A 16055-nucleotide genomic window follows, 5' to 3' on the forward strand; every position below is an offset into this window, starting at 1 on the left:
TTTTTGGTTTTTTTTGCTGATCCGAAAATGATCCGATCCGTGACTCTGATCCGAGGATCGATACGATCCGTGAGTTTTTTGATCCATTGCACCCCTAGTCCTCAAGGATTCCAGCATGTCATTGGAACATATCACACCAGGATATGCACTGTAACACAAGCTCCCTCTGTATAGTGAACGGCGTTTACTAGACAGTTCTACGTTATGCCCAAATTTCACATTACCTAACAAAGGCCATGGATCCATCATCTATTTTCCTAAACTTATGCCCCATACCTGCTGTGGACAGCCAATGCATTTACTATGGTCAGTGAACCTGAATACAGAAAAGCACTAGCTGAATTTCTTTGTACTGCAGTGTCAAGAAAAGAGAGGAGAGAAAGAGGGAAGTAGGAAAATATGTGAGAGAGTAGGGGGGGAGGGAGAGAGGTGGGGAGAAAGAGAGAAAAGGGGAGCAAAATAGTGTGGGGGTGAGAGACAAAGAGAGGGATGAGTGAGGAGTGGAAAGAGAGGTAAGAGAAAGGGGAGAAGAAAGGGAGGGGAGGAGCGAGAGGTGGGGAGAGAGAGATAGTGGGCGAGAGAGGGGGGGGAAGAGAGGGGATAGTCGGGAGAGAGGAGTGAGAGGGGAGTGAGAGGGGTGAGGAGGGAGGGGGGGGGGGAACGGGAGAGAGAGGAGGGGGGCGAGGGGAGTGAGAGGGAAGAGGAGGATGAAGAGGGAGGGGGAGAGAATGGGGGAGGGGGTGAGAGGAGAGAGAGAAGATTGGGGAGAGAGAGAGAGAGGGGAAGAGGGGGAGAGAGAGGAGGGGGAGAGAGAGCGATAGTGGGGGGGAGAGAGGGGGTGAGAGGGGGGAAGAGAGATGGGGACAGAGAGAGGAGAGGGGGGAGGAGAGAGGAGAGGGGGGAAGAGAGAGGAGGGGGGGGAAGAGAGAGGAGAGGGGGGAAGAGAGAGGAGGGGGGGAAGAGAGAGGAGAGGGGGAAGAGAGAGGAGAGGGGGAAGAGAGAGGAGGGGGGGAAGAGAGAGGAGGGTGGGAAGAGAGAGGAGAGGAGAGAGAGGGGAGTGAGAGGGATGAGGTTGAGGAGGGAGGGGGGAGAGAGGGGAGAGGGGAGTGAGAGGGATGAGGATGAAGAGGGAGGGGGAGAGAATGGGGGAGGGGTGAGAGGGGAGAGAGGAGAGAGAGAAGATTGGGGAGAGAGGGGGGGAAGAGGAGGAGAGGGGAAGAGGAGGAGAGGGGGAGAGAGGAGAGAGAGTGGGGAGAGGGGAAGAGCGAGAGGTGGGGGGAGAGAGAGAGAGAGAGAGCGCGATAGTGGGGGAGAGAGAGGGGGTGAGAGGGGGGAAGAGAGGGGATAGGGGGGAAGAGAGATGGGGACAGAGAGAGGAGAGGGGGGAGAGAGGGGAGGGAGGGGGGAGAGAGGGGAGTGAGAGGGATGAGGATGAAGAGGGAGGGGGGAGAGAGGGGAATGAGGATGAACAGGGAGGGGAGAGAATGGGGGAGGGGTGAGAGGAGGAGAGAGGAGGGAGAGAATGGGGGAGGAGTGAGAGGAGGAGAGGGGAGAGAGGAGAGAGAGAAGATTGGGGAGAGAGAGAGGGGAAGAGGAGGAGATGGGGAGAGAGGAGAGAGATTGGGAAGAGGGAGAGGGGGAGAAAGGCGGGAGGGAGATGGGGATGAAGAGAGGGGAGGAGGGAGAGAGAGGCTGAGGAGGAGGGAAGAGAGAGAGAGGGATGGGGATGGAGGGGGAGAGAGAGGAAGGGGGGGAGAGAGGAGGGGGAGAAAGGCAGGAGATGGGGATGAAGAGGGGGGAGAGAGAGGCGGAAGAGGGGGGAAGAGAGGGATGGGGATGAAGAGGGGGTCACATGGAAGAGCAGTGGTTTGCTGGGTGATGAACAGATCGGTCATGTATCAGTGTGCAGAAAAACGGATCGTCCATGTCATCGGACTCACCCCAATCCCCGAACTTATCAGACTACCGGCACTCTGAGCAGCCTCTGCATTGCTGGGGTGAATCCACAACACACGTGGGGGGCGGGGCTTCACCAAGCAGTGAACTCTGCGGTCTGCAGCTCATTAGTCTCCGGACCGAGCACGGCGAGCAGTGAGATGTTTTGCCTCCGCTGGCCACGCCCACCTGTCAATGCTCCAGCACACCTATCTGCAGGATGTGCAGAGGACAGAGCGGGCGGTGTATGAGCTGATTCCAGCATCCTCATTGGCAATCATAGAGGACCTGGACAGGACAGGCTGAGCTGACACCGCTCACCTCCCCTGTGATCACTGGTGCGGCTTTTTTTCTTACAGGAATCATAGCGGCACGGGGGCCAGTGACTCACCCCGTACAGCGCTGCCCGAGCCCGTAAAAGAGATGAGAAGCCGGCGGGGAGAGTCTTAGCAGACAGTGCAGTCCCGGTGTTCTAGATCGGTCCCGCCCATCCGTAGGCAGCACAAACCTTTCCGATGCTGGGCTCTCCTCCTCTCCCATTGTCAGGCAAATTAGACGGTCCCGAGGCCCCTGTGAGCTCGAGGCCTTAGGCCGCCACTGCCCATGAATGTCCCCTCTGCCTGCACGCCCCTCTTCTACCTCTGTCCCTCACACGCCCCGCCCCTTCCTGTCAACCAAACACCAAGCTCCGCCCCTTCCTGTCACTCAAACCCCCAGCCGCCCCCTTCCCACCTCCTCCCTCTGCCAGGATCTCCTCTCAGTACCCGCCCTCTGGCCACCTTCCTGCCAACCCCAGGTGCGGGGGGCGTGGCCACCATTTAGAGGCTCATTCACATGGGTGGAAACTGTTTGGGAGGGGAAACCATCCCCTCCTATTATTATATATATATATATATATATATATTACTATTATAGTATTATTATAATCTATGGGTTGGTGTTTCTGTCCATCCATTCCTGAGATTTACACAGCTCCGCCATATAGCACACAGAACCCCATCACACAGACAGGGACCCCTACCTTAGAGGTTCATTCACATGGTAGGAAAGTGTTCAGGATAGGGGGATGGGGGTACCACCTCCTCCGATTATTACATAAATATTACTATTTTATTATTATATTTTATGGATTGGTGTTTGTCCATCCAGTCCTGAGATTTACACAGCTCCGCCATGTAGCACACAGAACTCCATCACTCAGACAGGGGCCACCACCTTCACACAGATAATAGGGCGCTCAGGAGGAGAAACCAACATCCTCCTATTACTATATATATTATATGGATTGGTTTTTCTGTCCATGCAGTCCTGAGATTTACACAGCTCCGTCACAAAACACCATCACACAGACAGGGGCCACCGCTTAGAGGCTCATTCACAAGGGTGTTTGGGAGGGGAAACCATCCCCTTCTATTATATATATTATCATTGGTGTTTCTGCACATCCAGTCCTGAGATTTACATTATTTTTTCTTCGTTTCGGTTATAAAATTCAGCAAATTAGTCATTTTTCTTCATAAATTGTGGCCAAACTTTATACTGCTACATATCTTTGGTAAAAAATAATCCAAATCAGTGTATATTATTTGGTCTTTGTGAAAGTTATAGGGCAGTGATGGTGAACCTTGGCACCCCCAGATGTTTTGGAACTACATTTCCCATGATGCTCAACTACACTGCAGAGTGCATGAGCATCATGGGAAATGTAGTTCCAAAAGGTTGCCAAGATGCCAAGGTTCGCCAATCACTGTTATAGAGTCTACAAGCTATGGTGCCAATCATTGAAAATCGATTACACCTGATGTACTGACGGCCGATCTCATCTCTTGAGGCCCTAACAAACCTGGAAAGTACAAATACCCCCAAATGACCCCTTTTTGGAAAGTAGACAGTCCAAGGTATTGAATAAGAGGCATGGATAGTCATCCCCCCTCCCCCCCAACGTATATTCTATGAGGCATAATGAGTCTTTTGAACGGTTCATTTTTTTCCCACAATTCTTTGCAAAATTAAGATTTTTCTTTTCTTTTTTTTATATTCGCAAAATTGTCATATTAACAGGTTATTTCTCTCACATGGCCTGTGCATACCACAAATGACACCCCAAAATATATTCTGCTACTCCTCCTGAGTACGGGGATACCACATGTGTGAGACCTTTACACATCCTGGCCACATACAGAGGCCCAACATACAGGGAGCACAGTCAGGTGTTCTAGGGACATAAATTACACATCTAATTTCCTGACAACCTATCACACTTTTGAAGGCCCTGGAGCATCAGAACAATGGAAACGCCCTCAAAATGACCCCATTTTGGAAAGAAACCCCAATGTATATTCTATGAGGCATAATGAGTCTTTTGAACATGTCATTTTTTCCCAAGTTTTTGGAAAATGTGGAAAGAAAATGAAAACAAATTTTTCTACGCATTTTTTTTACACATTTCTACGGCACTGATGAGCATCCACTGATAGGGTGGCACTGATGGGCACTGCATTGGCACTAATGGGCACATTAGTGGCACTGACGGGGCACTGTAGAGCACAGTTGTGGCACTGTAGGGCACAGATGCGCACTGATAGGGCACTGCTGGACACAGATGTAGCACTGTTGGGTACTAATGTGATGCTGATGGGACACAGATGTGCACTGATGGGGCACTGCTGGGTACTGATGGGGCACTGTAGGGCACTGCTGGGCACAAATGTGGCACGGCTGGGTACTGATGTTGCACTAATGGGCACAGATGGGTGTTGATGGGGAACTGCTTGGGTACTGATCTGGCACTGCTAGGTACTGATGTGGCACTGCTGGGGCACAGATGGCACTAATGGGGCACAGATGGGCACTGATGGGACAGTGCTGATTACTGATGTGGCACTGATGGGGCACAGATTGGCACTGATGGGGCACTGCTGGGTACTGATGTGGCACTGATGGTTACTGATATGGCACTGATATGGCACTGATGGGGCACAGATGGGCACTGATGTGGCACTACTGGATCACAGATGGGCACTAATGTGGCACTGCTGGGTATTGATGTGGCACTGAAGGACACTGCTGGGCACTGATCGGCACTGCTGGGTACTGATGGGGCACTGCTGGTTACTGATATGGCACTGATGGGGCACAGATGGGCACTGATGTGGCACTGCTGGATCACAGATGGGCACTGATGTGGCACTGCTGGGTATTGATGTGGCACTGAAGGACACTGCTGGGCACTGATAGGGCACTGCTGGGTACTGATGTGGCACTGCTGGGCACTTGGAATACATGCAAAAAAAGTCAAGCAGCATCACCCTCCTCTGCTTACACGATCGGTGTGAGGAGAGGAGAGAACCGGAAATTACATCGGTTCGGTGACAGTGATCCCTCTGGATCCGCTGGACGGAGCAATCACGTGGTAAAGGGCCGCTGGGATTGGTCCTTTACCCCGATTCCTGACGCACTGGGTCCCGAGTATCCGGCGAGCAAGGACACTCCAGTGTGTGCGGGGATCATCATTGTACGCCCTCCCAGAATTATGCGACCACGCTGTAGCTGTCATTCGGCTATGGCCCGATCGGCAAGTGGTTAAAGTTCATGTTTGTGTAAAGGCAGGCGTCCCAATACTTTTGGTAATAAAGTGTATATGTGATTGGACAGAAGGGGGGGGGGGGGGGAACAGGACTACCTAGGAAGACAGGATAAAGTACATTGTACATTTTACACCCTGCAGTTAGCAGTCGAGACAGCCATCTTGGCAATTGCGTTGGCCGGGAATCGGACCCGGGTCAGCTGCTGTATAAGCAGCTATGCTCACCACTGCACCACCAACGCGAGGAATGTCTTTGGAGGGTGGGAGGAAAGAACCTATATGCAGCTCCCCCCAGCCCCCCACATAATTACCTGAGCTCGATCTTGATCCAGCGCTGTGCCTGAGAGCAGTAGCTCTCTCTCTCCTCACTGGACAGAGAGTCAGCAGTGGGAGCCAATCACAGCCAGTGAGTAGGGGGTGGGGCCGAGCCATGCTCTATGCTTCAATGGACCGCATAGCAAGCGGCTTTCTATGGGGTGCACTGGGCAAGGGGGAGGAGCCAGGAGCGCCAGCAGGGAACCCAAAAAGGGGAGGATCGCGGCTGCTCTATGCAAAACTATTATAGAGAGCAGGCAAGAATAACATGTTTGTAAACCTCATTTTTCTTCCGTCTTACGTCAGGCCCAGGAGGAAGAGAGCGTGCCCGGGCTTCATAAGCTCCTTTTATAATCCCTCCCAGCAACCTTTAGGCCACTGCAAGGGTCCCTGGGATTTGTAGTCTTAGAGTATGGGAATATATAACAGCAGATTCCAGAAGGACTATACGCCCCATAACTCACTCTGCTGGTGCACAGGTATGAGGTCACTGGCTGTCCAATAATCACGGGACCAACAATATTCAAAACACTGGAAGGTGCGAAGCTTTCTGGATACAGTTCACATCTCTACATAGGGAGGGATAGTATTGGGGTTACAGGGGGGGTTATTCTTGGGGATATAGGGAGGGATAGTATTGGGGTTACAGGGAGGGTTATTCTTGGGGATATAGGGAGGGAAAGTATTGGGGTTACAGGGAGGGTTATTCTTGGGGATAAAGGGAGGGATAGTATTGGGGTTACAGGGGGGTGATTCTTGGGGATATAGGAAGGGATAGTATTGGGGTTACAGGGAGGGTTATTCTTGGGGATATAGGGAGGGATAGTATTGGGGTTACAGGGAGGGTTACTCTTGGGGATATAGGGAGGGATAGTATTGGGGTTACAGGGGGGGTTATTCTTGGGGATATAGGGAGGGATAGTATTGGGGTTACAGGGAGGGTTATTCTTGGGGATATAGGGAGGGAAAGTATTGGGGTTACAGGGAGGGTTATTCTTGGGGATATAGGGAGGGATAGTATTGGGGTTACAGGGAGGGTTATTCTTGGGGATATAGGGAGGGATAGTATTGGGGTTACAGGGAGGGTTATTCTTGGGGATATAGGGAGGGATAGTATTGGGGTTACAGGGAGGGTTATTCTTGGGGATAAAGGGAGGGATAGTATTGGGGTTACAGGGGGGTTATTCTTGGGGATATAGGAAGGGATAGTATTGGGGTTACAGGGAGGGTTATTCTTGGGGATATAGGGAGGGATAGTATTGGGGTTACAGGGAGGGTTACTCTTGGGGATATAGGGAGGGATAGTATTGGGGTTACAGGGGGGGGTTATTCTTGGGGATATAGGAAGGGTTAGTATTGGGGTTACAGGGAGGGTTATTCTTGGGGATATAGGGAGGGATAGTATTGGGGTTACAGGGGGGTTGTTCTTGGGGATATAGGAAGGGATAGTATTGGGGTTACAGGGAGGGTTATTCTTGGGGATATAGGGAGGGATAGTATTGGGGTTACAGGGAGGGTTATTCTTGGGGATATAGGAAGGGATAGTATTGGGGTTACAGGGAGCGTTAGTGTTAGAGAGAGCTATATAGTATATAGTAAATACTATATAGTAAACAGCAGGCTTTTTTCAGCCAAGTTGCTAAGGATAGCCTAGAAAATACCTGAAAATGAGCTGAGTGCTCCACCTACTGGCTGAAAATGAGAATATAAAACAATCATATTCTTGTGCAAAAAAATATATTATTCAAAATGCTTAACAAAACACATACATAAACACATTCCTTTTGGTTTAAATTTTATTCCATCAGCATTTAATTTGCACTGCAGATTTCTCCCTGGGGACACAAAGTAATTAGCAGTCGAGGCAGCCATTTTGGCAATTGCGTTGGCCGGGAATCGAACCCGGGTCAGCTGCTGGATAAGCAGCTATGCTCACCACTGCACCACCAACGCGAGGAAAGTTTTGGAAGTGTGGGAGGAAAAAACTTGGGGATGGCGAGGTGAGGCGAGGTGAGGATGGCGCTGGATCCCAGTGCTGCGAATATGTCTGGTCTTGTCACAGTGGCAACATATAGCAGCTTACCAATTGCTCTGTGATACGTATCATTGTTGGGTAGCAAGTTTTCTCCTTCATTGCTCTTTTGATAGCCTGGTTCCATAGACATTTCACTTCCTTTGCATATTGCATATGGAATTGTTGCAAGATTTCGGATATTTTCTGAGAACTTCCATCTTTTTCTCTCTCTATTTGGATACCCAGATTGTAGCTAATGTTCCCAAGTTCTTTGATTTCAAAATTTTCTTTCAGCTTGTGAATTATCTGATTGTAATCCCCTTCTTGTTCAAAACAGGTTATAATGTCATCAACATAGATAAGGATGTATATCCATCTGTCTTCTTGATTCCTGGAGTAGAGACCCCCGTCTGCTTTACATCTTGAGAATCCCTCTTTAGTAAGTACTTTGTTCACTTTCACATTCTACATCCTTGCAGATTGTATAAGACCATAGATGTTCTTCTGATGTTTACACACAAGGTGCACCCACTGACACCATTGTTGGTGGTTATTATTGCGTCCACTGACCTCTTATCCTTTACAAGCAAGGAAGCTTCCATCTTAATTTCTGTTTGATCTGCAGTTCTCATGGTGTTGTATAGGTGACCAGCCATGACACCGGCCATGTGATATGTTTATAGTTTGGTTGAAAGCAACCTGTTCTTCTTTAAAAGTGCCCTACAATATGATAAAAAGTACTTTGTTTTCTCTATAGATGTTCCAATCCCTTTGGTATTTTTAAGTTTTTTTTATGTTTGATGTCTTTATCAGCTTTAGCCAAAAACTTTTGTATTTGAGCAGATTTTTCTTTGTATTCTGACGTATCTTTGAATGGACTCCATTTTTCTTTTAATTCAGCTATTTTTGTGGCTATTTTTTGGAGGTGGAGCAGTGTGACCGCATGCAAACGGAGGTGTGCCAGAGTCACAGGGTCTAAGGAGCCACCTGGTCTTCACCAGAGCCACTGGAGGTGTGGATGTTGCGCTGCAAGGCAGCTCCCAGGTTGAGGCTCTCTAGCACACCCGTGCGGACACAGTGCATCCAAATAGGCATAATACTACCTAGGTCCAGGTATTATTGTGACATCAATGCTTGGGGGTTAATATTGCTTCTACTGACACCAATGCTGGGGATTTTTGCACCCACTGACACCATTGTTGGTGGTTATTATTGCGTCCACTGACCTCTTATCCTTTACAAGCAAGGAAGCTTCCATCTTAATTTCTGTTTGATCTGCAGTTCTCATGGTGTTGTATAGGTGATCAGCCATGACACCAGCCATATGATGTGTTTATAGTTTGGTTGAAAGCAACCTGTTCTGCTTTAAAAGTGCCCTACAATATGATAAAAAGTACATTTGAAAATTGATAGTCCTTCAGTCTGTTAGATACTATGCTGCCAGGTTCTGACAACTGGCTAGGTGCCCTGCCACCTGGGTCTGGAAGCTGGCTGAGTGCCCTGCTGTTGGGGTCTGGAAGCTGGCTGAGTGCCCTGCTGTTGGGGTCTGGAAGCTGGCTGAGTTTCCCGCTGATCAGATCCTTTAACAAGTACAACATTTCGAATTTGCAGCTCCACAAGGCAGAAAATATCCCAATGCTGGGATCCCATGGACTATCTGCAGGCTTAACATGGAGTCCCTTAACCCATACTGCTTTTCATTTTACCAGTCACCCAGGTCTTTCCAAGGAATTGGTTCCCCAGCATAGGTCCCCTAACACACTTGAAGTCGCAGAGGCACACATTACAACTGGATCAGGACAAAAGTCAGATGGAAATCTGCCCTTACCCAGAACACCTCTACTACTGGAGCTGTAAGTGTAAGTGTATTTTAACAGTCACCCAGGTCTTACCAAGACATTGGTTCCCCAGAAAAGGTCCCCTAATGCCCTTGGAGTGGCAGGGGCACACATTACAACTGGATCAGGACAAACGTCAGATGGAAATCTGCCCTTACCCAGAACACCTCTACTACTGGAGCTGTAAGTGTAAGTGTATTTTAACAGTCACCCAGGTCTTTTCAAGTAATTGGTTCCCCAGCAAAGGTCCCCTAATGCCATTGGAGTGGCAGGGGCACACATTACAACTGGATCAGGACAAAAGTCAGATGGAAATCTGCCCTTACCCAGAACACCTCTACTACTGGAGCTGTAAATAAAAAGCAGAAATCTGGACCACCAGGCTTTGACACAACCTAAGCAAATGGCGCATGAAAGTTGACTACAGGAATCTTGGACCAAACGGGTAACCCATGCCAGGCATGCAACAAGCATGGAGATGTAGAGGTATTAGACCTCTGGAGCTGGTGATATCTTGACCCTAGTACCAGAGACTGACTGGGCAGCAGGCACAAAACTAGCAGAGGCAGGCTGGGCAGCAGGTGGTATATAAGCAACATCAGGCTTGTCAGCAGATAAAGGATCAGTGGCATATGGCTGGGCAACAGGTAAAATAACAATGGATTCAAGCTGGATAGCAGGTAAAGGATTAGTAGTCAGAGTGGACAGTAGGTAGAGGATCAGTGGCATCAGACTGGATAGTGGGTAAAGGATCAGTGGAATCTGTCTGGGCAGCAGGTGAAGTACCAATGGAGTCAAGCTAGATAGCGGGTAAAGGATTAGTAGTGTCAGCATGAACAGTAGAAGATCAGTGGCACCAGATTTGATAGCTGGTGGCGTATCCATGAAGTCAGGCTGGTCAGCGGGTAAAGGATCAGTGGAATCTGGCTGGGCAGCAGGTGAAGTACCAATGGATTCAAGCTGGATAGCAGGTAAAGGGTTAGAAGTGTCTCTATGTGCTGGGGAGAGAGGGAGGAAAGGAGGCTCTGTGTACTCCTTTCTTTCTTTCTTTCGTGTACCATTCAAGTGCTCACCAAACAGATGATGGTTAAAAATGCAGAGTAGTTTTATACTTGAACCTTGAAGACTTCTATTCTTTTGTTTTTTGCTTGGTCCATTCATTAAGTATCTGCATCTCATCTCCTATAAAAAGAAGACTCTCCGGTTCTTCTCCCCCTCTCCAGTGCCTTCTGCCGGGCTCCTCTGCTATCTTCTGCTCTTTTGCCAGCGTTGGCCCAGTCTTCTCCGTCGTCTTCTTCCCTCCGGTCTTCCTCTGATGTTGAAACAACGCTCTCTCCCGCTGTAATGCCATGTGCGCAGTGCGCAATAACATATATAGGCATTGGGCTGCAGCTTATTTCACCACCAAATGCTGCAGCTTATGTCACCACCAAATGCAGCAGCTTATGTCACCACCAAATGCTGCAGCTTATGTCACCACCAAATGCAGCAGCTTATGTCACCACCAAATGCTGCAGCTTATGTCACCACCAAATGCTGCAGCTTATGTCACCACCAAATGCTGCAGCTTATGTCACCACCAAATGCTGCAGCTTATGTCACCACCAAATGCAGCAGCTTATGTCACCACCAAATGCAGCAGCTTATGTCACCACCAAGTGCTGCAACTTATGTCACCACCAAATGCTGCAGCTTATGTCACCACCAAATGCTGCAGCTTATGTCACCACCAAGTGCAGCAGCTTATGTCACCACCAAATGCTGCAGCTTATGTCACCACCAAATGCTGCAGCTTATGTCACCACCAAATGCTGCAGCTTATGTCACCACCAAATGCAGCAGCCTATGTCACCACCAAAAGCTGCAGCTTATGTCACCACCGAATGCTGCAGCTTATGTCACCACCAAATGCTGCAGCTTATGTCACCACCGAATGCAGCAGCCTATGTCACCACCAAATGCAGCAGCTTATGTCACCACCAAATGCTGCAACCTATGTCACCACCAAATGCTGCAGCTTATGTCACCACCAAGTGCAGCAGCTTATGTCACCACCAAATGCAGCAGCTTATGTCACCACCAAATGCTGCAGCTTATGTCACCACCAAATGCTGCAGCTTATGTCACCACCAAATGCTGCAGCTTATGTCACCACCAAATGCTGCAGCTTATGTCACCACCAAATGCAGCAGCCTATGTCACCACCAAATGCTGCAGCTTATGTCACCACCAAATGCTGCAGCTTATGTCACCACCAAATGCTGCAGCTTATGTCACCACCAAATGCTGCAGCCTATCTCACCATCAAATGCTGCAACTTATGTCAACCACCAAATGCAGCAGCCTATGTCACCACCAAATGCTGCAGCTTATGTCACCACCAAATGCAGCAGCCTGTGTCACCACCAAAGCAGGCGAATATAAGAAACGCACATGAATATAAGAAAAGCACACAAATATAAGAAAAGCACACAAATATAAGAAAATCACACAAATATAAGAAAAGCACACTGATAAAAACTGGCTCATGTGCGCCCAGCCTGAAGGGGTGTGCACTAGACATAGGCAATTGGGAAAAACTGAACATTTGGCTCTATGACGTTGTTATGAGCCTCTTCATGGTACATCGGCCATGGTGTAAAGAGATTCTCCTGGCTGTATGCCGTTGGGAAGAAGTCCTGTGGTGGCTCCTGAATCTGACTAACTCTCTTGTAGCCAAAGTCATAGATATTATTCTGCTCCTCTGGCTCTATGAGGTTGTTATGAGCTTCTTCATGGTACATCGGCCACGGTGTAAAGAGATTCTCCTGGTTGTATGCCATTGGGAAGAAGTCCTGAGGTGGCTGCTGAATCTGACTAACGCTCTTGTAGCCAAAGTCATAGATATAATTAGGCTCCTCAGGCTCTTTTGGGTTCTTATGAGCCTCCTCGTAATGCATTGGCCAGGGTGTGAAGAGATTCTCCTGTCTGACTGCTGGTGGTGGCTGATAAAGGACCATTTGCTCTGCCAATTGTTGAAGAGCCTCTTTATAATGGTTCTCCATTGGAGTCGGTACTGGTCCCTGGATGTTCAATGATAATATTGGATCCCAGTCCATTGGTTCCTCCCTCTGACGCTCACTCTCATCACTACAGTCAGCGAAATGAGGCTTCTCTGGCGATGACGGTGGAGGTGAAAATAAGTCCATTGGTGACATCATCAAACTGTCGCTCATGTATGAAAAGCCTGTGAAATACTCCTGCTCATATGGTGATATTGGAGCCTCCCAGTCCAGGGAGTTGATAAATTCATTCAATGGCATGCTGTTATTTGATAGTTCCTCATAAATCTAGAAAGAGAAAAAGACATTCATTACTATTTATAATTGATACAGAGAATGGTAACAAAGTATGGTGAACCCCACCCCCGAGGTGCAGCAGATTTCACCAAGCAGGCTCCTTCCACCCTAGCTCCCTCTAGTGGTCAGATGACATACACAATAATCATCTCCAATACTAAACAGAAATCATTCAGACCAGGCCGTATGATTGTATAGTGATCACAAATTCATAGACACTGGTCTGAAAAGTCTGTTAAAACAAATGTCTTAGATGGGGAAGAGCCTGCTGCTGAAAATCTCCCCTCCCCCTCCAATGTGTTTGGACTCTTATTATCTGTATACTTACTGGTTCAGATTCAGATGGCACGCATGACTTTCTTCCCTCTAACTCTGCCCAGTCGATGGTCTTGAAGAACGGATGGCTCCTGATGTCACGGACTAGATGGTTTCGGCCCTCTTGGTCTTTCCACAGAAGCTGTAATGAAGAATGAAATATATGAGAATGAAATATAATGAGATGCTGCATGACCAATAACAATATCTGAGCAATAGAGGAGTTGAGGCTCTCTGTAACTTACCCTAACTAAGAGGTCATGGAGGTCAGGGTCCATACCCTCCTCACAATCGGGCTCCATATAAATAATTTTCTTCTTTATTTGTTCCCAGTTGTCCGTTCTGGTGATGAAGGGATGTTTGCCAAACGCCATCTCGTATACTATGACTCCAAGGGAGAAATAGTCAACCATGCTGAAATAATCAATTTCTTGCAAGACCTGTAGAAACATAAGAGAAAGAGGGATGAGCACATTGTCAGACCAGGCAGAGGACAGAGATGATAACATAGTGACATGTGTGATGTATAAAGCTCATGCATGACTAAAATTGCAATGAAACGGCATCAAACTGAAGTGGAGCTTGCGAATATTGGAGGTGGGGCTTAAAGGGCAAGTATAGTCAAAACCTTTTTTTTTTTAAACGTTGGATAGAATAGAAAGGTGTTAAACATTCTAGGGCTTTGCCTAGAGGTGCCCTTTAATTGCCCCATTTAAAGTAGGTGGATGAAGGTATACTGACCCCAATAGCTCAATGTTCACAAGCGCTCCCCATGTTAAAGAGGAGAAGGGAAACAGTGGGTGAGCAGTTACTGGAGGTTTTACCCCATTCATATGTGTGAAACGGGCCAGGCAGATTAATCCATCTACACTCAGCCTCAATGTCCCCTACAAAGAAGCCCCAACACTGCTCCATGACTCAGAACTTCCCAGCTTTTGTTGGGGATATTGTTCTGGCCTGGAAACCCACTAAAAGCAACCGGGGCACCAGTGGAGACATTCTCCATTTAGTGGAAGTGGAGCACCCCTTTATCTCTTCTCTATATCCAATCATAATAATTGGTATATCTTGATAAATGTTATAATTAAGTCTGATATCGGGTTCATACTTCTGGGGCCATGTAGATTGGTGTCCCTATAATTCCGTTAGTTCTCTTAGACTCGGTGACTCCCTTCGCTGACAATCCAAAATCTGCAACTCTGGCGTGGCCATCGTCGTCCAAGAGGATGTTTTCCGGCTTCAGATCTCTGTGAACGATCTCTTTGGCGTGCAGGAATTGCAGGCCGCAAATAATTTCCGCTGTTAGGTTTCTGATGGAGAAAGAAATACATGGATTAGCATCAAAAATCATCACAGACCAGTTAATGGTAAAGATAAAGTAACTTCTCCCTATAGTACATAGGGGTATAGATGGATGGGATCAGCTGGAGGGGCCTGGCTAGGTCACTGCCTGTCCTCAGTGGTCAGCCTCCCCCGACTCCAAAGTGACCCCGACATCAAACTTACCTTAAGGTGTCCAGCGGAACTGGAGCTGAATATCTTATCAGGTCGGCGAGATCTCCTTCGCTCAGATACTCCATGACAAAGGCCAGATGATTCTGTGAAAATAAGAAAAACAGGTTACATTATAGAAATTGAAGTTTTAACTTTGTGAAGGAATATATGAAGACACGCACACCAGCAGAGAGTGCAGTGTGGCATCTTAACTAAATGCTTCCTGGGGGGGAACTCTGGAAAACCGGACAGAGAAGAAAAGTAGACCACCATTGCTGGATGATCATTACCACAATACTAGTTTTGTCTGGTTATTATGGTGGCCCAATGGCTTCTATATTTTGGCTTCCCATCCTGGAAGATGTATGTAAATCAGGAGTCCTGACTTCTCCTGTCTAGCCAGTTGTAGACGTGTTCTGACTCAGTGACTCAAAGTTTTAAGGCCAGAGACAGCCAGGAAACTAGTAATGTCTAAAGTCAGTAATGGCAGCCTCTCAGTATATGGTTTCTTGAAGGAAAGCCACTACTCTGTACAGTTTGTGTCACCAAGCTCCAGCCTTTTAGGAAGCACTCTAGAGACTTCTCTCACCTTTATTGCATTATCCTGATCTACAGCCAGAGCCCTCAGGAGAACCTGATGTGGGACACAAGTGAAGCTTTCTTCTGCCTCCTCCAATTTAGCACTTAGTGCCTGAAGGACTAGATGACAGGTCTGAACATTGTCATCTCATGGGGCAGGGGGATGCTTAGCCTTGTGTAAGTTTTGACTCCCAAAAAGTCACCATTTGCATAACTATTGTAGGGGGTCTGGATCAATAGTGGAGCGCAGTATAGGAAAGAGAAGAAGAAATTGGGAGATTAAAAGACTTACCTTTGTTTGGAAAGATCCATATATATGGGTGATGTATGGGCACTCTCTGCCTTCTTCCAGAATACATCTTTCTGTGAGCGCAAGGTAGGGTCCAGATCTCAGTAGTTTTCTCTTTGAGATGAACTTCACCGCCAGCTTTTGGTCAGTGGCTGGATGGGTGGCCAACACCACTTTCCCAAAGCTCCCCTCTCCAAGAACCTTATGGAAGGTGAAGGTTTCCACATATAGTTTCCTGATACTGGGTGGGACCAGTTCAGATGTCTTCTTGTTCATGGCGGGGATGGATGGAGGTGGACTCTGCACAGGCAATGAAGGGACCAGAGGTGGTGACTCACTCATTTTGCAGTTT

At 48.0% G+C, this 16055-nt stretch overlaps 1 long non-coding RNA gene and 2 other non-coding genes across 3 annotated transcripts in view; 1 reads left to right on the top strand and 2 right to left on the bottom strand.

The window, feature by feature from the left end:
- The window catches only part of LOC141117230 (uncharacterized), a 38873-nt gene extending 30597 nt beyond the window's left edge, over positions 1–8276 (top strand). The window contains exon 3 of the long non-coding RNA XR_012237121.1: positions 8188–8276. This is a non-coding gene — a long non-coding RNA (uncharacterized lncRNA). The remainder of the gene's footprint in view (positions 1–8187) is intronic.
- TRNAY-AUA (transfer RNA tyrosine (anticodon AUA)) lies at positions 5692–5763 on the bottom strand. The gene has a single exon. It is a non-coding gene; the product is annotated as a tRNA-Tyr (tRNA).
- Positions 7718–7789, bottom strand: TRNAD-AUC (transfer RNA aspartic acid (anticodon AUC)). The gene has a single exon. It is a non-coding gene; the product is annotated as a tRNA-Asp (tRNA).
- Positions 8277–16055: the final 7779 nt, after the last annotated feature.

This window comes from Aquarana catesbeiana, linkage group LG13, assembly GCF_042186555.1.
Source record: "Aquarana catesbeiana isolate 2022-GZ linkage group LG13, ASM4218655v1, whole genome shotgun sequence".
Classification (NCBI taxonomy): Eukaryota; Metazoa; Chordata; class Amphibia; order Anura; family Ranidae; genus Aquarana; species Aquarana catesbeiana.